Source organism: Rutidosis leptorrhynchoides, chromosome 9, assembly GCF_046630445.1.
Source record: "Rutidosis leptorrhynchoides isolate AG116_Rl617_1_P2 chromosome 9, CSIRO_AGI_Rlap_v1, whole genome shotgun sequence".
Taxonomy (NCBI): domain Eukaryota; kingdom Viridiplantae; phylum Streptophyta; class Magnoliopsida; order Asterales; family Asteraceae; genus Rutidosis; species Rutidosis leptorrhynchoides.
In genome coordinates, this window is record NC_092341.1 from 223,663,586 (window position 1) to 223,685,627 (window position 22,042).

The following is a 22,042-nucleotide window of genomic DNA, read 5'->3' on the forward strand; positions in this document are numbered from 1 at the left end:
ATCTTTTGACGTGGACATCCCGAACGAACCTTCGTTTTTTCATTCGGCTAGGTTCTCACATGACAAACTTGTTGCGCATCAGTGTCCAATGCTGGGCTGCAGATATGTGTTCGCTATACACAAGAAGAACACACTGAAATCAAAGATTAATAGCAATAAAGATTGTCTGTTCGTCGTAGTCTAAGTAAGAGGCACAAGCACAAAAAGAATAAATCAATGACTTGAATGAAGATGTCGAAATGGAGATGGAGAGTCGTTCAACTGCTGGAGAGGTAAAATAATGTGAAATCGAGCAGGAAAACAATCTACCTCGAAAACCTATCAAGGTCAAAGGTAAAGTCCTAAACCCTATGAAAAATAACAAAGAAGAAAAGAAGGATGATGTTTTTGGGAACTTTTTAAAAGGTATGTTCGATAATAACGAGCGATCTCCTAAAATCAAACAATGGTATTAGGGGACTTGGAACATTAGAGGCCTTGGTAGTAGGGATAAAGGCGAAAGGGTGGGAAGGTTAGTGTCGATATTACAAATTCAATTCATGGCAATCCAAGAGTTTTATATCAAACACCATTAGTTTTGTTAATTTATTTATTTATTTGTTTGAATGATAATAAATAGATATACTAGGAAGTACTGTTTAAACATGACTTCAAATTGGTTATGATTTACAAATTGGTTATTAGAGTATTGATGTATGCTCTATCAAATTGGTTATAGAGTAGAAAAATAACGTGAGACCGAAAACAAATGCTCTCCTTCTCTCCTCTTCAGCTCTAACCTGCAATCTCTATGCTTTCGATCTGTTTTTGTTTTTGTATTTCAATTTGTTTAGGTTTTCATCGTTTGATTCAATCAACATCATGTCTCACATACCACTATCTCCTTTCACTCCTAAATCACAATCACCACAGATCCGTTTAAAACCTTATATCATCGCAAATAATCAAAACATCATATATCGTCCGATCAATGAAGGTGTATGGGTCAAGGTCGATCGTAATAAACACCAATCTTTGCCTAAAAACCCTAACCCTAATCACAATAACCTGCAAAACTTTACATCAAAGCAAGGTCGACACACTCCAAACCCTAACCCTAACGCTACAAAACTAAACTCATCCTCCAACCAGATTTACAACAACTTCAAACATCGAGAATCTTCCATCAATCTCATAAAATGATTTGGTAACCCTAGATATGATACGGTTAAGCCTAGCAAGCCCCATACATCTGAACCGATTGACAGGAAGAGAATAACCTCATATCTCTTCCACAACTTCCCTGACGACTGGCGTTCTTTCGACTTCTGGGATATATTCAAAAAGTATGGTAATATTCATGAGGTTTATATTCCTAAGAAGACTCTAAAAAGTGGTAGAAAATTTGGATTTGTTCGTTTCCTTGATGTTCCTGAATATCAAAAAAAAACTCCCTTGCAAGGAGACTTAATCTCATTGTAGCAGGCGACTCTAGGCTTAAGGTATACAAAGCTCGTGACTGTGAAGTTAAGACACCAGATGCCAATCAGAAAACCACCAAGTAGGGCCCTGGTAACCTCGTCAATGCAACCTCTTATTCAACGACTGATGGCAGGAACTTTAAAGATGCGTTTCTCAACCGACCGGTCATTAACAGCAATCTCCATACGGTTAAGGTAAAATATAATGATGAACTTATTCAAATCCTTGGACAATCTGTTATTGCTAAAGTCAAAGACCTTGAGTATCTTGAATATTTCAGTGAAATATGTGAGAGTGAAAACCTTAGTGGTTTTACTATCAAATATTTAGGTGGCTCATATTTGAGGAATCCAATCCGACCCTCGATTTGATAAACAATTCGGAACATCCAATATGGAAATGGCTAGAAGATATCAACCCATGGGACCCCGAAGTGTACAAATCCTCTGGTAGACTTGCTTATGTTAACATCTTTGGGGTGCCTATAACTTGTTGGTTAGAAACCACATTCAAAGACATCGCTACAAATTGGGGTGAGGTAATTGAAACGTTCAATTGCTCGATCACTAACAAAAATAATCAAGACCTATCCCATGGCTCGGTTATCATCAAAACAAACAACTTTTCTCCGATAAATGGCCAAGCTTTAATAAATCCTGGGGACATTAACTAATCTATGGTTTACACCACCGAAGTCCAAAACTTTTCTATGTTTAATTTATATGGTGATAATGATAACTCTTCCAACTGGGATGATGACATTCTCTCGGATGATCAAATCTCTGACGAAGAATCTCATTTGGATTGCGAAAACCTTGTCGAAGGAAACGATGAAATGAACAATTTTGAAAATAATCACACTTTCGGCCAACCACATATTGTCACCCCACCCGAAAATCACAACTCATCTAACTCCTCCAAACGCATGGAAACTATACACCTCTAGAACAATGAAGGCACCCAGTCTCAATAGTACCCTAGTGTATTGTGTTCAATTAACTGCTATGACACTCCCAACTTACAACCACAAAACCCTCCTGGTTTCGATTCTAACCCCAAACCTAATAGCCCAATACATAACCCCAGCCCATCAAATGAAAATGAAATAGTAGAACCACCTCCTATCCCTAATTTCGCTGTCCATGAGCCTTACACCACTAACCCAAGACCAACCCTAATAACCGTGGAAGCATTTATGCCGTGTTCTCAGCCCACTGTTGTCGCCCCCAGCCCAATTACCCATGCTATAGCTGATAATGGTTCGCAAAGGCCCACCAACGTGGACACTGATCAAGTTAGTCCCAGCTGCGATGAAGCTTGTCATGTCGCTAACCCTTTAAATCATGACACCATCGAGAATTCTGTTACTGGTCACGTTCCAATCAATCCCCATCCCAACGACAACGATTCCTCTAAATCTCCTTTAACCCCCCCCCCCCCCCACAAAATTCCCCGTTAAACTTTATGCCAGCTCCAAACGACACACAACAAACCAACTCCAACTCTTTTGACCTTGACGCTTTACTTTTTTCCGGTAATACCAAAGCCAAAAAGAAAAAATTTACCAACTTCGTTAACAACCCTATCCCTAAACCTAAAAACACAACACTTACCTTTAAAAGGGTTAGTAGAGACGATACCTCCAACACACCTACCAGCACCTCCCAAAACCCTGACAAAAAAAGACCAAGGTCCAATATGATGTACATTAAGCACCTTGCGAGAAGTGGCCAAAAACTTAGAATTTCACATTTGGCTAAACGAAATAAATCTTCATCTCATGTTGGCGGTAACGCATCTTGCTATTCTAGAGGATCTCATAATGATGCGGTGCGTAACAAGATTAATAATAAATTAGGTTCTACTACTAGCAACAACTTGGACACGAACGAATTCGGGAAATGTATCGGGATTCGGCGCAACATCCAGTGACTCCATTCCTCGTTGCATCATTATTTGTAAGTTTAATTATGTGTACGATTTCTTTAAATATTCGGGGTATTGGGCAAATGGGTAAAATAAGTTGGCTTAAACGGATTTGCAATAAAGAAAAACCTACTATTTTAGGACTTCAAGAAACCAAATACGGACAAATACGTGATAATACCATAGAATCTTTCTCGGGTAGTCCTGATTTTAAATTCGTCCAAAAGGACTCGGTTGGTGCTTTCGACAGTATCCTAACTATTTGGGATACCAAAATCTTTTCGTTCAATTATGCCATTGAGGGTGAATTCTTTTTAGCAATTTGCGGAACATGGGCTAGATGTGATTCTGAAATTGCGTTCATTAATGTATATGGCCCTCACTCTAGCTCGAAAAAACGAAGACTCTGGAACGAACTTTCATCCCTCATTAACTCCCTTAGCATCCCACACATTATTTTTGGTGACTTCAACAAAGTTAGAAATAAAACGGAACGTATGAATTCGGAATACAATCAACATTTGGCAGACAACTTTAATAATTTCATTAACAACTCGGGTTTAATTGATCTCCCACTAGGTGGTAAAAGGTTTACTGGGATTTGTGAAAAGACAATGAAATTTAGTAAACTAGATTGATTTCTCGTCTCTGATAGCATATTTATAATTTGGCCCAACATTTCCTCCAAAACTCTTGATCGCGATCTTTCTGATCATTGCCCTATTATCCTAAGGAACAACCTCCTCGACTCCGGACCTAAACCTATACGCGTGTTTGACACATGGCTTGACCTTAAAGATGCCGCCACCATCATTGAAAGGGCTTGGTCGATCCCAACCACTGGTAATAGACCCGATTGCATTTTCCGTAATAAACTAAAAAATGTTAAAATGGAACTTAAAAAGCTTAGCACCCAACTTGATAACATAGACTCACAAATTCGAGATCATCTAACCGAATGTAATAATGGGAGCAAATCGCTGAAAACAGACCACTTTCTGAATCGGAAAAAAAAAAAAAAGGGTTGAAGTTAAAATGCAACACGCTGTTAAAGAAAAAAAAGAAAACAAATATGCTCAAACAAAAATCAAGAATAAAATGGGCACTCGAGGGCGACGAAAACTCTAAAAACTTCCAGAATTTTATTAAAAGAAGAACAAGTAAAAATAATATCCACGGTTTGTCAATAAACGATACATGGACCGAAGATCCTAACTCAATAAAACACGAAGCATACTCATACTTTAATAACATCTTCCAATCCAAACATCTCTGTGACGAATGTCTCTTCTATAACGTACCACATCTTGAATACATCACCTCTCTAGATAATTAGTTCCTATAATCAGAATTTAAGGAAAACGAAATATGGGAAGCCTTATGTAATTGCGATAGCTCCAAAGCACCTGGCCCGGACGGTTTCAATATAAAATTCTTTAAAAAATATTGGGACTTGATCAAAGTTGATCTCATTAAATCTCTCGAATGGTTCTGGGCCAACTCGGAAATCTCCAAAGGGTGTAACGCTTCTTTCTTCACCTTAATCCCGAAAAAACCTAATCCTATAGGTCTAAACGAATATCGCCCTATCTGCCTAATAGGTAGCTACTACAAAATCCTCACCAAAATACTCTCCAATCATCTTGCTAAAGTCATCCATAAAGTCATAGGTTCTGAACAAACCACCTCTTCAAAGGCCGTAACATCCTTGACAGTGTATTAATCGCAAATGAAATAATCGACGAATTAAAACGTAAAAAACGAAAAGGACTAATTTTCAAAGTTGACTTTGAAAAAGGCTTTTGACTGTATTGAATGAGACTTTTTTTTTAAAACCATGCAATTCATGGGCTTTGGTTCAAAATGGATTAGCTTCATTCGAGCATGTATTTCCTCTTCATCTATCTCCATATTGATCAATGGCTCACCCACCAAAGAATTTATCCCCAAAAGGGGAATTCGACAAGGTGATCCCATATCGCCGTTCCTATTCATCATCGTTGCTGAAGGCCTTAACATACTTACCAAAAGAGCATTATCCAATGGTCAATTGCAAGGGCTAAAAATCGGTCACGACAACCTCATCATCACTCACCTCCAACACACGAACGATACAATTTTTTTCGGTGAATGGAACAAAAGAAATGCAAAATATATCTCTTAACTCCTAAAATGCTTCGAAAAAATATCAGGCCTTAAAGTCAATTTTTGCAAAAGCAAGCTCTACGGTATTGGAACATCCTCCATTGAAACAGAACAAATGGCCAGTTACATAAACTGCTCCGCAGGATCTACCCCGTTTACTTATCTCGGTCTCCCCATTGGTGTACCCACATCACACGCCTCTTCTTGGCAGCCGATCGTTGAGAAATTCGACAAAAGGCTATCGGATTGGTCCGCCAAATCAATCTCTTTTGGGGGACATCTTACGATCATTAAATCCATCCTAAGCAGTATCCCACTGTACTACTTCTCCTTATTCCATGCACCAACCGCTATCCTTAAGGTACTTAAATCTAAAAGACGAAAAATTTTCTGGGGAGGTTCTTCGAACGATAATAATGGAACCAAATAATTTTACTGTACGAAAATGGTGGTTTAAACGTGGGGTACCTTTTTGATAAAAACATATCACTACTATATAAATGGTGGTGGCATTTTAAAAATGAAAATAATGCTTTATGGGTAAAAATTATCAAAAGTATTTATGGGCCGGGGGGGGTTGGATACTAACGTTTTATGTAGGAACATTTCAGGTCGCACAATATGGAAGGAGATTATTAAAGGCGGAAAAGTCGCAGACAACTTAGGCTCTTCCTTCACATCTTCGATTTCAAAGTGTATTGGCAATGGCACAACCATCAGTTTTTGGCACGACATATGGATCGGTTCTGAAAGTCTCAAATTACTTTTTCATAGATTATTCATGTTGGAATCCCACAAAGATGCAACTGTTGCCGAAAGAATCTCGAACGCCAACTCCACTTCGGTTGGAAATTGGAATTAGTCCCGGTCACTGAGTGGTCGAGCTATAGATGAACTTACGGAACTCAATAATCTAATTTCATCCGTAAGTTTCTCCGATCTCCCCGACTCATGGAAATTCAATCTTGACACATCCGGCACTTTCACAACATCAACAATGTCAATTTGATCAACACATTAAAATATGGCATCCACTCAAAAAGTTTATCGCTACCTCGCAACAAATTCGTTCCTCAAAAGGTCTTCATATTCTCATGGAGAGTCATTCAACAAAAAATCCCGGTTAGATGTGAACTTGACAAAAAAGGAATTAACCTACACACCATCTTATACCCCTTATGCGATCAACATATTGAAATCATAGAACATGCGCTGGTCAATTGCCATAAAGTGACTTCAATTTGGATACATTTGCTAGATTGGTGGAATCAAAATATTACATTAATCTCCAACATCAATGAAGCTATCATCTCTGACCAAGGTTTCTCATATAACTCAATTGGATCTTCCCTATGGCAAGCTACTAAATGGATTACTTGTTACATCATATGGAAACATAGGAACCTAAAAGTTTTCACAAGTAAAGAATGGAACCCCGTTATGATTATTTCCGAAATTCAAACACAAAGTTTTAGTTGGATCTCAAACCGATCGTGAAAAAGAATTCCAATTGAATTGCATCAATGGCTCATCAACCCTTCCTCTTATAACGCCCGGTCCTAATCCATCTGGACGAAGTCTTCAACAGTTGGTCCCATTGCGAGGTTCTGACCTCTATATGCCATGAACGATTCCATGTAATATGATCAAATGCACAGCGGAAGATTTCTTTCATACCTGAGAATAAACATGCTTTCAAGTGTCAACCAAAGGTTGGTGAGTTCATAGGTTTATCATAAAGCAATAAAATTCATCATTTTGATAGACCACAAAATTCAAATGCTGCATGGTACAAATGGGCCCGAATCCTATACCCACCTGTAATGTACATGCGATATCTTTTAAATACAGTACACCTTTCTCGTGTACGAAATCATCTTTCATAAATCTTAGTAACCGTACACATATCTCGTGCACAAAAATAACATACACATAACCTGTGTATAAAATCATTCTCTCGATAGATAACATTCATATCAATTGGTGGCAATTATCATGTCCACATAATTCAATGGTGGTAATTATCATGTCCACATAATTCAATGGTGGCAATTATCATATCCACATAATTCAATGGTGGCAATTATCATGTCCACATAATTCAACAATAATCCGCAGAACTTCTGTCTGTATAATAATTCATTTGAGGAATGTTTTGCTTGTGTCTATCTCGTCAAACATTTATAAAAGCATTTCATGTATTCGCAGTTCAAAATATATTTTAAAGGCATTTAATAAAGCAGTTGTAAAAACAGCGCATGTATTCTCAGTCCCAAAAATGTAAAGAGTAAAAGGGAATCAAATGAACTCACCAAATGTATTTTGTAGTAAAAATATATAGAACGACATTGAACAAGTATAGGGTTGGCCTTGGATTCACGAACCTATATCATTTGTATATTTATTAATATTCATAGTTGTAGTTGAACACACATATTTATATGTATAAATGTATTAGTTATATCATTTTCATGTTAGTAATATATATATATATATATATATATATATATATATATATATATATATATATATATATATATATATATATATATATATATATATAAATATTAAATTTTGTTATGTTATGTGTTAAATATATATATACTTATGTATGTATTTAATTTGTTTATCAAATAGTAGTTCTAATTATACTAATTTAATATTAGTAAAAATAATGATAATAACATTAGTAATATACTTATGTTAACAATAACTCTATTAATGATAATAACAATGATGTTAATAATAATACTTGTAAAAATATTAATTTTACTGTTAATGATAGTTATGTTATTGATTTTTAATAATTACATAATAATAATACACGTGATAATATAAATAATACTACATATGTTAATATTACAATTCTATTATTTATAAAAAGATATTAATACTAATATTTACGAAAAATAATAGTAATTTGTATTATTTTCATAATAATAATAATCGTAATCATAATTTTTGATACTAATACTAAAATGGTAAAAATTATATTTTTAGTAATACTTATAATAATATTATCATAATATTAATAATATTACTACATAATAATAATAATAATAATGGTCATAATACTTATAACTTCGTTACAATACTAATTATAATACTTATGATAATTATAATTCTAGTTGTATTAATAATAACTAATAATAACAATAATAATATTAACAACAACAATAATAATAATAATGAAAATGATAATAATAATAATAATAATAATAATAATAATAATAATAATAATAATAATAATAATAATAATAATAATAATAATAATAATAATAATAATAATAATAATAATAATAATGAAATGGAAGATTTAAAAGTGTATACCCTCTTTTAAAGCTTTTCCAAAAATATTTGCCCATGACGGGACTCGAACCAGAGACCTCCCGCTCCCTCCCCTACACTCTGAACCATTCCTCTGTTCTCTATATTTGAATTATACTCTGAAATGATATTATATAACATATGAAATCGTCATTTCTCTCTTCCTCTTCCTCTAATATTCGGCCCAAAAAAATAAACTTGGCCCAGCAATCCACTAACGGCCCAAGTACTAAACTATTGTCCAATTCATTTAAGATTTGATATATGCCTTATGGAATAACACAACTGGAAGTTACAAGTTGGTGGGGTTCAATCTTCATCATGAACAGAAGGAGACAACAACATCCATCATCATTCATAATCATCATCTTTTCTTTGTCTATTAAATACGATTCACCATAACAGCATACACCATCATCACTCGTTGTTATAATGGAAAACAGAAACAGGTACTAGCAGTAGCAGCACAAGTGTGGGTTCTCTTCGGTTTTGCTCAACAGAAAAAAAATAAAAAATAATAATAATAATACGGCAGTAGTACCTAGGTACGAATGGTGGTTAAGGGTGGTTATCAAAATGGTTATGACAGTTTTGTAATCGAATGGAAACAGAAAAAAAAAATATAATAGCAGTTCGGTAGATGGTGGTCTCGGTTCAAATGTAGAAACGAAAGCAGTTTGTTGGTGTTTGGGTCGGTTAAACAGGAAAAAAAAATGAAACGGTAGCAATCAACATTTAAAGTTGCAGGTTTTGTGGGTTTTATGGAGTGTTTGCTTGCGGCTATCGAAGAAAACAGAAACCCAGATGTAGCAGTAACAGTTGTGGTGTTTTGCAAGGTGAGGGTATGAAAAGGTAAACAAGAATAACAGTTGGGTGTGTATGTGGTGATGGTTGTTCAAAGGTGATCGTGGTGATGGGTTTTGATGGCGAAGTGGGTGATGAAATGAAAGTGGTTTTAAAGTGATTATGTTTCATTATATATGTAAGTATATATAACTTAGATTAAAGGTGGTTGCTTATGTGTGATTGTGGGTTGTGAGGTTATCAACCAAAAACCTAAACCGTTGTGTTATGTTTGGTTGCCGAAGGAGAAGGGTGTGATTGAGGTGATGATTATACAGTGGTTGAATGCGGAGGAGAGGTGGTCGTAGGGTTGATGGTGTCGAGTGGTGGAAGTGTGGAAGTGAAGTGTAAATGGGTGTTGATGGGTTGTGGTTCATCAAGATGATGCAAGAAAACTTATGTGTATCCATTTATATCTAGTATCCTTATACATATATAGATATATAGAGAAAGTGAGATAAAGATAGAAAAACTTTATCATTTAATAAAACTACTCGTTTATCATATAGTCAATTTGATGGACATCTCCAAGGACAGATAAAAATATAAAAAATAAGAGTGATAGATATGTTAAACTAATTCTTGGATTATACTTGTGATTGAGCAGTGATTAGTACAAGCCTAGGGACAGAGTCAACAATCAAATACAGTTAGATGACGATGTGCAACAGATTTTGGACTCCACTTTTCATTTATCTATATTTATCATGTTTATGTATATATGTTCATATATCTATATTTATATATAAATCTGGATTCTGTAAATGTGTATGTATTTGTATATAACCTGAAATACTTATTTTCGTAGACCTGAATTAATATCCAAGGTTGTATATTTATTATTATCATTTATTTATTTATTTATTTTTTTTATAAGTTAGTTTTATTAATAAATATAATAATAATAATACTCTTAATGTTATAAATAAAAGTAATACAAATATAATAGTAATAATAATATTATTACTAATGATGATGAAAATATTAATAATATTAATGGTACTAATAATTTTATCAGTTATAATAATATTAATTTTATTGATCATCATAAGATTAACAAGTTTCTATTTTTTTTAAATCATAAACTTTTAATTTCAACAACCAAACCGTATATTTTATTAATATATTTCAGATTATAATATATATATATATATATATATATATATATATATATATATATATATAAAATTACATATCTATTTAAAATTAGTTGTTCGTGAATCGTCGGAATTGGTCAAAAGGTAATTGATTATATAAACACAACATTACAGACTTTGCTTATCGTGTCGAAATCAATAAAGATTAAGTTTAAAATTTGGTCGAAAATTCTCGGGTCATCACACCTCTTACGTTGCCTCGTCTACAAACCGTATGGGCATCGGTTAACACGACATTTAGATAATTCGGGTAGTGTTAGTAGTTTCTAATTGGCTTATGTGGGTTAGATTAAAAGGGTTGGTTATTTTGGCAACTTTGTCGCCGCTTGATCGGCACGGTTATTATAACGACCCTCATTTTTCCATTCTATATTTTTTTCAATATTAAATGCCCAAACAATATAATTAAAACTTAATGATCAAACTTTAATCAACAATTGTTAAGTGTTAAGAGTTAGAAAACATATTAATTAACTTTGTGCAATAATTGACAAGTTAATAAAAGATGAAAATAATAAACTGTTAGTCGACACTCGCTACTAATTAAAATTTATGCATTTATGTAATATTATAACTAATAACCTGTAAGTAATAAATAAAAAGTGACATTTATATAAATAATAAAACAATTGGGAACTAAATATATACAAGTCATGAATTAGTAAAAAGAAAATAATACTTATCAATGTAGTAAATGTAAAAATAATAATAGTAATAATAATGAGACTAAAGAATCTTAAACCATTACATCCTTATGTTGACTAAAAATAAGGTATAAACTAGTACCACCTATTGTTGACTAAAAAAAAAAAAATTATAAAACTCATTTTATCAACTTTATTTTCACTATAAATAGCACCCATTTGTTTCATTTCAACTCACACCTCAAAACACACTCTCAACTTGAAAGAAACTCTCCCAAGTCTCAGCAACTATTTTTTTGTAAGTCCCCTAATTAATTTATATAGTTTTTATTAAGTTTTTATATAGTTTTATGCTAGTTTTTATGTTAAAAACTAATTAAATACGAAATTAATTTTAATAAAAAATGTAAATACATGATAATTAGTGTTAAGTATCCTAATGTCTATAAAAATTAGTTTCATGAATTATAAAGTCAGAATAGTATTTATTAAAAATCAAAAACTGATTTTTTTTATAAACCGAAATACATAAATGATTTTTATTAAATAGTAAACGAATTTTTTTGTAAAATTTTATTTTAGTCACTTGCTATATCATATGTAAGGGTAATTATAAATTTTTTTTATAATTAAATTCGCATGTTTAATATTTAATTTGAATTTTCTTCTGAAAACGCTACAGTACCCGATTAAACTGTTTTTTATAATAAAATGAAATTACATGTTACAGCAGGTTTTTAACCATGATAACTATTAAAAACTACTTAATAACTATTAATAAAGTTATAAAAATATTTGTAGAATTAATGGTTATGTATTTCTATTTAATTTTTTTTATTTAAACTAAAAACTACACAATAGTATGATTAAATAGTTAAACTATTTATATAAATGTATAAATAATTTTTCTGACTTTGTTGTAACATTATAAGCATATAAAAAATATTGGTTGAATTAATTTGGTTCATTTAATAATTAATTCTTTATAAACTTTGTATTATTACAAACCGAAAGGAAAATGGAAAATAAATACTTAAACACCATAACAAAAATCTATAAATTTTTCTTAAGCTTATTTTGATCAGTAGAACATAAGAAAAATATAAAATGTGATGTTTAATTTGTTTACCTATTTATTTACATTTTAGCTATTAAAACAATAATAAAAAGTGTTATTTAATACACAAAACTTAATATTAATGTGTATAAAAATTTTATTATGTTTTATACATATTACCTACTGATATTAAATCAATATTACACTTGTTAATATTATTAGATAATTAATTGATGCTATTATTGATCTAAAACAAAATTTAAAATAAATATATATATGTATCCTTACATATATATAATATTTATATATATTGAAACACTTATAAGTAAAATAACTAAAGTGTTGTATTCCTATACACACCTAAAAACATATTGGATCGGTATATTAGACTTGTATAGATCTTAAACTTTCTCGATGTGGATGGAAGCTCGAAAGTCTTAGGTGGAGGGTCTGGATTGACCAATTTAACGGATCCTAGTGCTCAGAAACCTAATGACCTGAAAAGTCCATTTTAAATTGAAAGTGGGTAGATTGGAAGCTTGTCTAATATGCAAAAGCCTTTCCAAAACGATAAACAATCTTTAAACTTACTACACACGGAAATACTTAAACTTATCTTCATACGGGCAAAACATCTAAACTATTCTCAACTTATTCTTAGGTTGACTTATCTTGTGCTTCGATCATCCATACATTCTCTTTAAGGACTACCTTACTTCATCGAATTACTAAGGTGATTTTTATAGCCCCACTTTACTTGAGCTCAATTTACTTTTTATACTTATTGGGGTGAGACACATGCTGCTTTTACTATTTACAATTTAGACACAAGTACCAACTAAAACTATGCTATACCCGGCTATGTCCGAGTAAGTCCCTACAGTGATATTTTTAGGTGCTGCGGCATGCTTAGTTATTGGGGGTAGGCCTATCGGGAGTAACGTCCCCGATACATTTGATGTTATCTTTGTATTGCTTGATAATGAAATTAAACCGACAAGTAGAACTAACTTGTCATGGGGCAAACTTGAACGTTTAGTCTAAATATCACGCACTGGCATAACTTTTTGATCCTGCGGGAGATCAACCTTACAAATTAAATCTTGTGGTCTAAAACAAACGGTCAAACTTATTTGTTAAACCTATGAACTTCACTCAACCTTTTGGTTGACACTTTAGCATGTTTTGTCTCAGGTGCTGTTTGATTCAAGCTCTTATACTTACTGCTTATGTGATGCTACTTGGACATAGGATCAAGAGATATCGCATTTATTACTTCTGCATGTGAACATTTCCATTATTGTTATTCCTATCATTGTAACTACGTTTCATTTTCCGCTGCGTGCTCAATAAAGTTTGTTTTATCATTTAGTATTGTTCTCGTATATTATAATATGTTGGTTGATTTGATATTAAGTCACATTTCACCCAGGCCCTAACTGGGGGTGTGACAGATTGGTATCAGAGCAAACCAGGCTGTTATAGAGAACCAGGATTGCATTTTTATGTGTGCCTTACTTGTTAGCTAGGGTGCCTTAGCAATCTAGGAAACTATAACCTTTCCTGCCTTAGACTTAAAGCACTTAGGATTGTCGTATAATCTTAACAATTATGCTTTAATAAACTTGACTCAAAGATTCTAATCAAGGTCTCTTTCCTAATGATAGGATGTCAAGCTCAAACGTTAACAAGCCCAACAAAGCAACTCACAACCCTACCACCGAAGTAGGTGTTGGACACTCTTCAACTTCGAGACCAGTTCGAAGTCCTCTTTATAGTCCTGCTTCACCACCGCTGAATTATAACCCGAATACTATTTTAGATTCACATGGGTCTCCTCAATACTACCCAACTCCGAGAACCCAAGATAAGGGAAAACGGCATGAAGAAGTTGGTCCATCAAGGAAGAGAGCCCGATCTCCTTTTTATGATGGTCCTAAGTATGAAATCATGAGATTACGAAACGATACCGAGAGAAACATTGGAGGTCTACTTCGCCACATGGAAAGAGTGGATCGTCGAATGAAGAAACTTATGAAAGAAAACGTCGAGCTAAGAAAGGAGTTGCTGATGCTAAAGTGCGAGGAAGAACGCAACACTCGCTGGGGAAAGCAATCACTTGCTTACCTCAAGGAGGATGTTGATGTCCGAATGAAAATGGAGAAAGGTCGAGTCGACGAACAACTTGCCATAAGAGAGTACAACACTAATGCCGTAAACAGTCGTGTTACCAACCTTTATGACAACTTCGAGTATCTCTATGAGAAACAAAAGACGAAAAATGAGAAAGTTGAGGAGTTTATGAAGAAGGTTGGAGACGAAATATGAAGACTACTTCAATCTTAATATTTCCTAGTTATTTTTCCTATTTTCCATCTATGTAAAGGCTGTGCCTTAAACAATTTCTATTTCCGAATCGTGTAATAAAGGCTTATTTAATGCCTCGTTCTAATAATATAAAGTGTTTTATTAATATCATGCGATATCAATACTTTAGTTTATTCATACTTGTGATTACTCAAACTTATAACTTGTTAAACTTATCAAACATATGTTCACTTTTATGTAGTGACATCATGGTTCGTTCAGCTGCACCTACCGTTAACAACGTTGTGTTAACTACTGAGCAATTCCAACAGTTACTCGCTGCTGCCCAAGGCAACGCCCAAGCTAATCATGCTAATACTCAACCAAAACCTTGTTCCTACAAGGACTTTACAAACTGTCACCCTCCCGCTTTTAAGGGAAACGAAGAAGCTGTCGAACTAGTTCGTTGGTTCGAAAAGATGGAATCTATTTTCCGTATTTGCAACTGTGGTGATGATGATCGAGTAAAGTATGCCACTAGCTCGTTGGGTGGTAATGCTTTAACTTGGTGGACTGCTTATGCCAAGTCCGTAGGAATTGATAATGCTAATGCAATTCCATGGGACGAACTCAAAAGTATGATGGTCAACAAATTCTGCCCAAGGAGTCAAGTTCAGAAGCTTGAAGCTGAGTTCTGGGAACTCAGGGTCAAGGGTACTGACATTGAGAATTATACCAATCGTTATCTGGAGCTTTCTACTCTATGTCCTGAAATGTTTCCTACTGAAGCTAGAAGAATTGAGCGGTATATTGAAGGTCTTCCCGAGGATGTTTAAGGGAATGTTATTGCTGCTGAGAAGGTTACTTTGGATGCTGTGATTCTCATGGCACAAAATCTCATGTTGGCCAAGAGAAGAAGGGCGTCGGCCAATAAGCAAGTTGAAACCAAGGGTAATGATGGTAAGAGGAAGTTTGAGCCGTCTCAAGGTTCAACTCAGAATGTTAGTAAAAAGCTTATGGATAGTACAAGGACGAATTATAAGGGCACTTATCCTTTTTGTGTTCGTTGTGAAAGGCATCACCAGGGGCAGTGCACTGCCACTTGTTCGTTGTGTAAGAAAGTGGGACACGTAGCTAAGACGTGTAGGACTCCTCCAAAGAATAAATCTATTGTTCCTGCCAAAGCTCCTCCTACTTGTTATACTTGTGGGGAAAAGGGACACATTAGTCCAAATTGCCCTAAGAAGAGAGATAATCCTGCTACTGGAGCCAATACTACTGCTGCAAAGGGTCGTGCATTTGTTATTACTGCTGCTGAAGCCCGAGATGAAGATGAGGTCATCACGGGTACGTATCTCGTCAATAATTGCTACGCAACTATTTTATTCGATACTGGTGCCGACCGAAGTTACGTATCTAATGAATTTTGTACCCTATTTACTGAAAAGCCTCAACCCTTAGAAACTAAACGATTAGTAGAAGTAGCCAATGGAAAGATCATGAAAGTTGATAAAATTTATAAAAACTGCAACCTAATCTTAGCCAGCAAAGAATTTAAGATAGACCTTTTGCCGGTCGAGCTAGGAAGTTTCGATGTCGTAGTTGGAATGGATTGGTTACGTCCATTAAGAGCTGCGATCATGTGTTACGATAAAACCGTTCATGTTCCATTAGGAAATGGAGAGACTCTTATTATCCAAGGTGAAAAGAGTGGTTCCAATCTCAATATTATCTCCTGTATTAAAACCCGCAAATACCTTATGAAAGGTTATCCAGCTATTCTAGCCCACGTTAATCTGATTGAATCGAAAGAGAAGCGAATTGAAGATGTACCAGTAGTTAAAGACTTTCCCGATGTGTTTCCCGAAGATCTTCCGGGTATTCCACCTCCTCGACAAGTTGAATTCCAAATTGATTTAACTCCTGGTGCTGCTCCTGTTGCTAAAGCACCATACCGTTTAGCACCTTCCGAAATGAAGGAATTATCCAACCAACTCCAAGAACTATTGGATAAAGGTTTCATTCGTCCAAGCTCGTCCCCTTGGGGAGCTCCTATTCTGTTTGTTAAAAAGAAGGATGGTACATTAAGGATGTGCATTGATTACCGCGAACTTAACAAGCTTACTATCAAGAACCGTTATCCGTTGCCACGTATTGATGATCTATTTGACCAACTTCAAGGGTCAAGTGTTTATTCAAAGATTGATTTAAGATCCGGTTATCACCAACTCAAGGTCAAGGAATCCGATATTCCTAAGACTGCTTTTCGCACTCGTTATGGGCACTATGAATTCTGTGTCATGCCTTTTGGTTTAACTAATGCTCCTGCCGTGTTCATGGACCTCATGAATCGTGTTTGTAAACCGTAGCTTGACAAATTTTTCATCGTATTCATTGACGACATCTTGATCTATTCGAAGAATGAGAAAGAGCATGAGCAACATTTGCGCATGATTCTTGAACTCTTACGAAAGGAACAACTTTATGCTAAATTTTCTAAGTGCGAGTTTTGGCTCAAAACCGTACAATTTCTCGGACATGTTGTTGATAGAAACGGAATACATGTCGATCCAGCTAAGATTACTGCTATTCAGAACTGGGAGATACCAAAGACTGCAAAGCATATTCGTCAATTTTTGGGACTTGCAGGTTACTATCGAAGGTTTATAAAAGATTTTTCTCTCATTGCCAAACCTCTTACAAAGCTGACTCAAAAAGGGAAGAAATTTGAGTGGTCCGAAGAACAGGAATCTGCTTTCAAGATTTTGAAGGAGAAGTTGACCACAGCCCCGATTCTTTCTTTACCTGAAGGTACCGACGACTTTGTTGTTTACTGCGATGCCTCAAAGCATGGCTTTGGTTGTGTTTTAATGCAACGAGAGAAGGTTATCGCCTATGCATCTAGACAGTTGAAGAAACATGAAGTAAACTATACCACACATGACCTAGAGTTAGGTGCCGTGGTATTTGTATTAAAGATATGGAGACATTATCTCTATGGTAATCACTTTACGGTGTACACTGACCATAAAAGTCTTCGACACATCTTTGATCAAAAACAGCTGAATATGAGGCAAAGTCGATGGCTCGAGACATTGAACGATTATTATTGTGAGCTGAAATATCATCCTGGCAAGGCGAATGTAGTTGCCGATGCCCTTAGTCGAAAAGACGATATTAAACGTGTTCGTGCTTTAAACCTAAAAATCAAATCGAATCTTATTTCACGAATCTGTGAAGCTCAATTGGAAGCTATTAGACCGACACTTATCGAAGGTAAAGGACCTATTGATTTTGAGAACCAACTTCAAGTGAAAGCTAATGGTACACGGTACTTTGGCAATAGAATCTGGGTTCCTCGTTTTGGTAATCTTCGCGAACTAGTCTTGGATGAAGCACATAAGACTAGATATTCTATCCATCCCGGTTCCAGTAAGATGTATCACGATGTGAAGGAATTCTACTGGTGGCCTAACATGAAAGCCGATATTGCTACTTATGTTAGTAAGTGTCTCACTTGTTTGAAAGTCAAGGCCGAACATCAAAAGCCTTCTGGTCTGTTGACACAACCCGACATTCCGCAGTGGAAGTGGGAAGGTATCACTATGGACTTCGTTACTAAGTTACCTAAGACTTCGAACGGTAACGATACTATTTGGGTCGTAGTTGATCGTCTTACTAAATCTGCACATTTCATACCGATCAAGGAAACCGACAAGATGGAGAGATTAGCACAGCTTTATATTAAAGAAATCGTCTCACGTCATGGTGTTCCTATCTCGATCATTTCTGATCGCGATAGTCGATTTGTTTCTAGATTTTGGAAAACTTTACAATCTGCTCTTGGAACTCAACTCGACATGAGTACAGCTTATCATCCGCAAACCGATGGTCAAAGTGAACGAACCATTCAAACTATGGAGGATATGCTACGTGCTTGTGCAATCGATTTCGGCAAAGGATGGGATAGACATCTACCTTTGGTTGAATTTTCTTATAATAACAGTTATCACTCCAGCATTAAGGCTGCACCTTTTGAAGCTTTATATGGACGGAAGTGTAGATCCCCTTTGTGTTGGGATGAACTTGAGGACAGACATTTAACTGGTCCTGAAATTATTCACGAAACTACCGAAAAGATCGTTCAAATCAAGCAACGTTTAGAAACTGCCCGTAGCCGACAGAAAAGCTATGCCAATAAGAAACGAAAAGACATCGAATACCAAGTTGGAGATAAAGTCATGTTGAAAGTATCCCCTTGGAAAGGTGTTGTCCGCTTCGGTAAGCGAAGTAAACTCAGTCCACGATATGTTGGACCATTCACAATCACTGAAAGAGTCGGTCCCGTGGCATACCGATTAGAACTGCCAACCGAACTTAGTCAAGTACATGATGTGTTTCATGTCTCAAATCTTAAACGGTGTCTTGCCGATGACACACTCGTTATTCCTCTGGATGATGTCCGCATTGATGAGCAAATGCACTTCGTTGAAGAACCTATAGAAATCATGGAAGGAGAGGTCAAACAAACGCGTAAAAGCAATATACCTATCGTTAAAGTCCGGTGGAATTCGCGTAGAGGCCCCGAATATACCTGGGAACGCAAAGACCATATGAAACGGAAATATCCCCATCTCTTCTCAACTGCTGATGCAAACGAGAAAACTACCTAAAAACTTCGGGACGAAGTTTTCAATAACGGGGAGGTACTATAACGACCCTCATTTTTCCATTCTATATTTTTTCAATATTAAATGCCCAAACAATATAATTAAAACTTAATGATCAAACTTTAATCAACAATTGTTAAGTGTTAAGAGTTAGAAAACATATTAATTAACTTTGTGCAATAATTGACAAGTTAATAAAAGATGAAAATAATAAACTGTTAGTCGACACTCGCTACTAATTAAAATTTATGCATTTATGTAATATTATAACTAATAACCTGTAAGTAATAAATAAAAAGTGACATTTATATAAATAATAAAACAGTTGGGAACTAAATATATACAAGTCATGAATTAGTAAAAAGAAAATAATACTTATCAATGTAGTAAATGTAAAAATAATAATAGTAATAATAATGAGACTAAAGAATCTTAAACCATTACATCCTTATGTTGACTAAAAATAAGGTATAAACTAGTACCACCTATTGTTGACTAAAAAAAAAAAAAAATTATAAAACTCATTTTATCAACTTTATTTTCACTATAAATAGCACCCATTTGTTTCATTTCAACTCACACCTCAAAACACACTCTCAACTTGAAAGAAACTCTCCCAAGTCTCAGCAACTATTTTTTTGTAAGTCCCCTAATTAATTTATATAGTTTTTATTAAGTTTTTATATAGTTTTATGCTAGTTTTTATGTTAAAAACTAATTAAATACGAAATTAATTTTAATAAAAAATGTAAATACATGATAATTAGTGTTAAGTATCCTAATGTCTATAAAAATTAGTTTCATGAATTATAAAGTCGGAATAGTATTTATTAAAAATCAAAAACTGATTTTTTTTATAAACTGAAATACATAAATGATTTTTATTAAATAGTAAACGAATTTTTTTGTAAAATTTTATTTTAGTCGCTTGCTATATCATATGTAAGGGTAATTATAAATTTTTTTTATAATTAAATTCGCATGTTTAATATTTAATTTGAATTTTCTTCTGAAAACGCTACAGTACCCGATTAAACTGTTTTTTATAATAAAATGAAATTACATGTTACAGCAGGTTTCTAAACATGATAACTATTAAAAACTACTTAATAACTATTAATAAAGTTATAAAAATATTTGTAGAATTAATGGTTATGTATTTCTATTTAATTTTTTTTATTTAAACTAAAAACTACACAATAGTATGATTAAATAGTTAAACTATTTATATAAATGTATAAATAATTTTTCTGACTTTGTTGTAACATTATAAGCATAGAAAAAATATTGGTTGAATTAATTTGGTTCATTTAATAATTAATTCTTTATAAACTTTGTATTATTACAAACCGAAAGGAAAATGGAAAATAAATACTTAAACACCATAACAAAAATCTATAAATTTTTCTTAAGCTTATTTTGATCAGTAGAACATAAGAAAAATATAAAATGTGATGTTTAATTTGTTTACCTATTTATTTACATTTTAGCTATTAAAACAATAATAAAAAGTGTTATTTAATACACAAAACTTAATATTAATGTGTATAAAAATTTTATTATGTTTTATACATATTACCTACTGATATTAAATCAATATTACACTTGTTAATATTATTAGATAATTAATTGATGCTATTATTGATCTAAAACAAAATTTAAAATAAATATATATATGTATCCTTACATATATATAATATTTATATATATTGAAACACTTATAAGTAAAATAACTAAAGTGTTGTATTCCTATACACACCTAAAAACATATTGGATCGGTATATTAGACTTGTATAGATCTTAAACTTTCTCGATGTGGATGGAAGCTCGAAAGTCTTAGGTGGAGGGTCTGGATTGACCAATTTAACGGATCCTAGTGCTCAGAAACCTAATGACCTGAAAAGTCCATTTTAAATTGAAAGTGGGTAGATTGGAAGCTTGTCTAATATGCAAAAGCCTTTCCAAAACGATAAACAATCTTTAAACTTACTACACACGAAAATACTTAAACTTATCTTCATACGGGCAAAACATCTAAACTATTCTCAACTTATTCTTAGGTTGACTTATCTTGTGCTTCGATCATCCATACATTCTCTTTAAGGACTACCTTACTTCATCGAATTACTAAGGTGATTTTTATAGCCCCACTTTACTTGAGCTCAATTTACTTTTTATACTTATTGGGGTGAGACACATGGTGCTTTTACTATTTACAATTTAGACACAAGTACCAACTAAAACTATGCTATACCCGGCTATGTCCGACTAAGTCCCTACAGTGATATTTTTAGGTGCTGCGGCATGCTTAGTTATTGGGGGTAGGCCTATCGGGAGTAACGTCCCCGATACATTTGATGTTATCTTTGTATTGCTTGATAATGAAATTAAACCGACAAGTAGAACTAACTTGTCATGGGGCAAACTTGAACGTTTAGTCTAAATATCACGCACTGGCATAACTTTTTGATCCTGCGGGAGATCAACCTTACAAATTAAATCTTG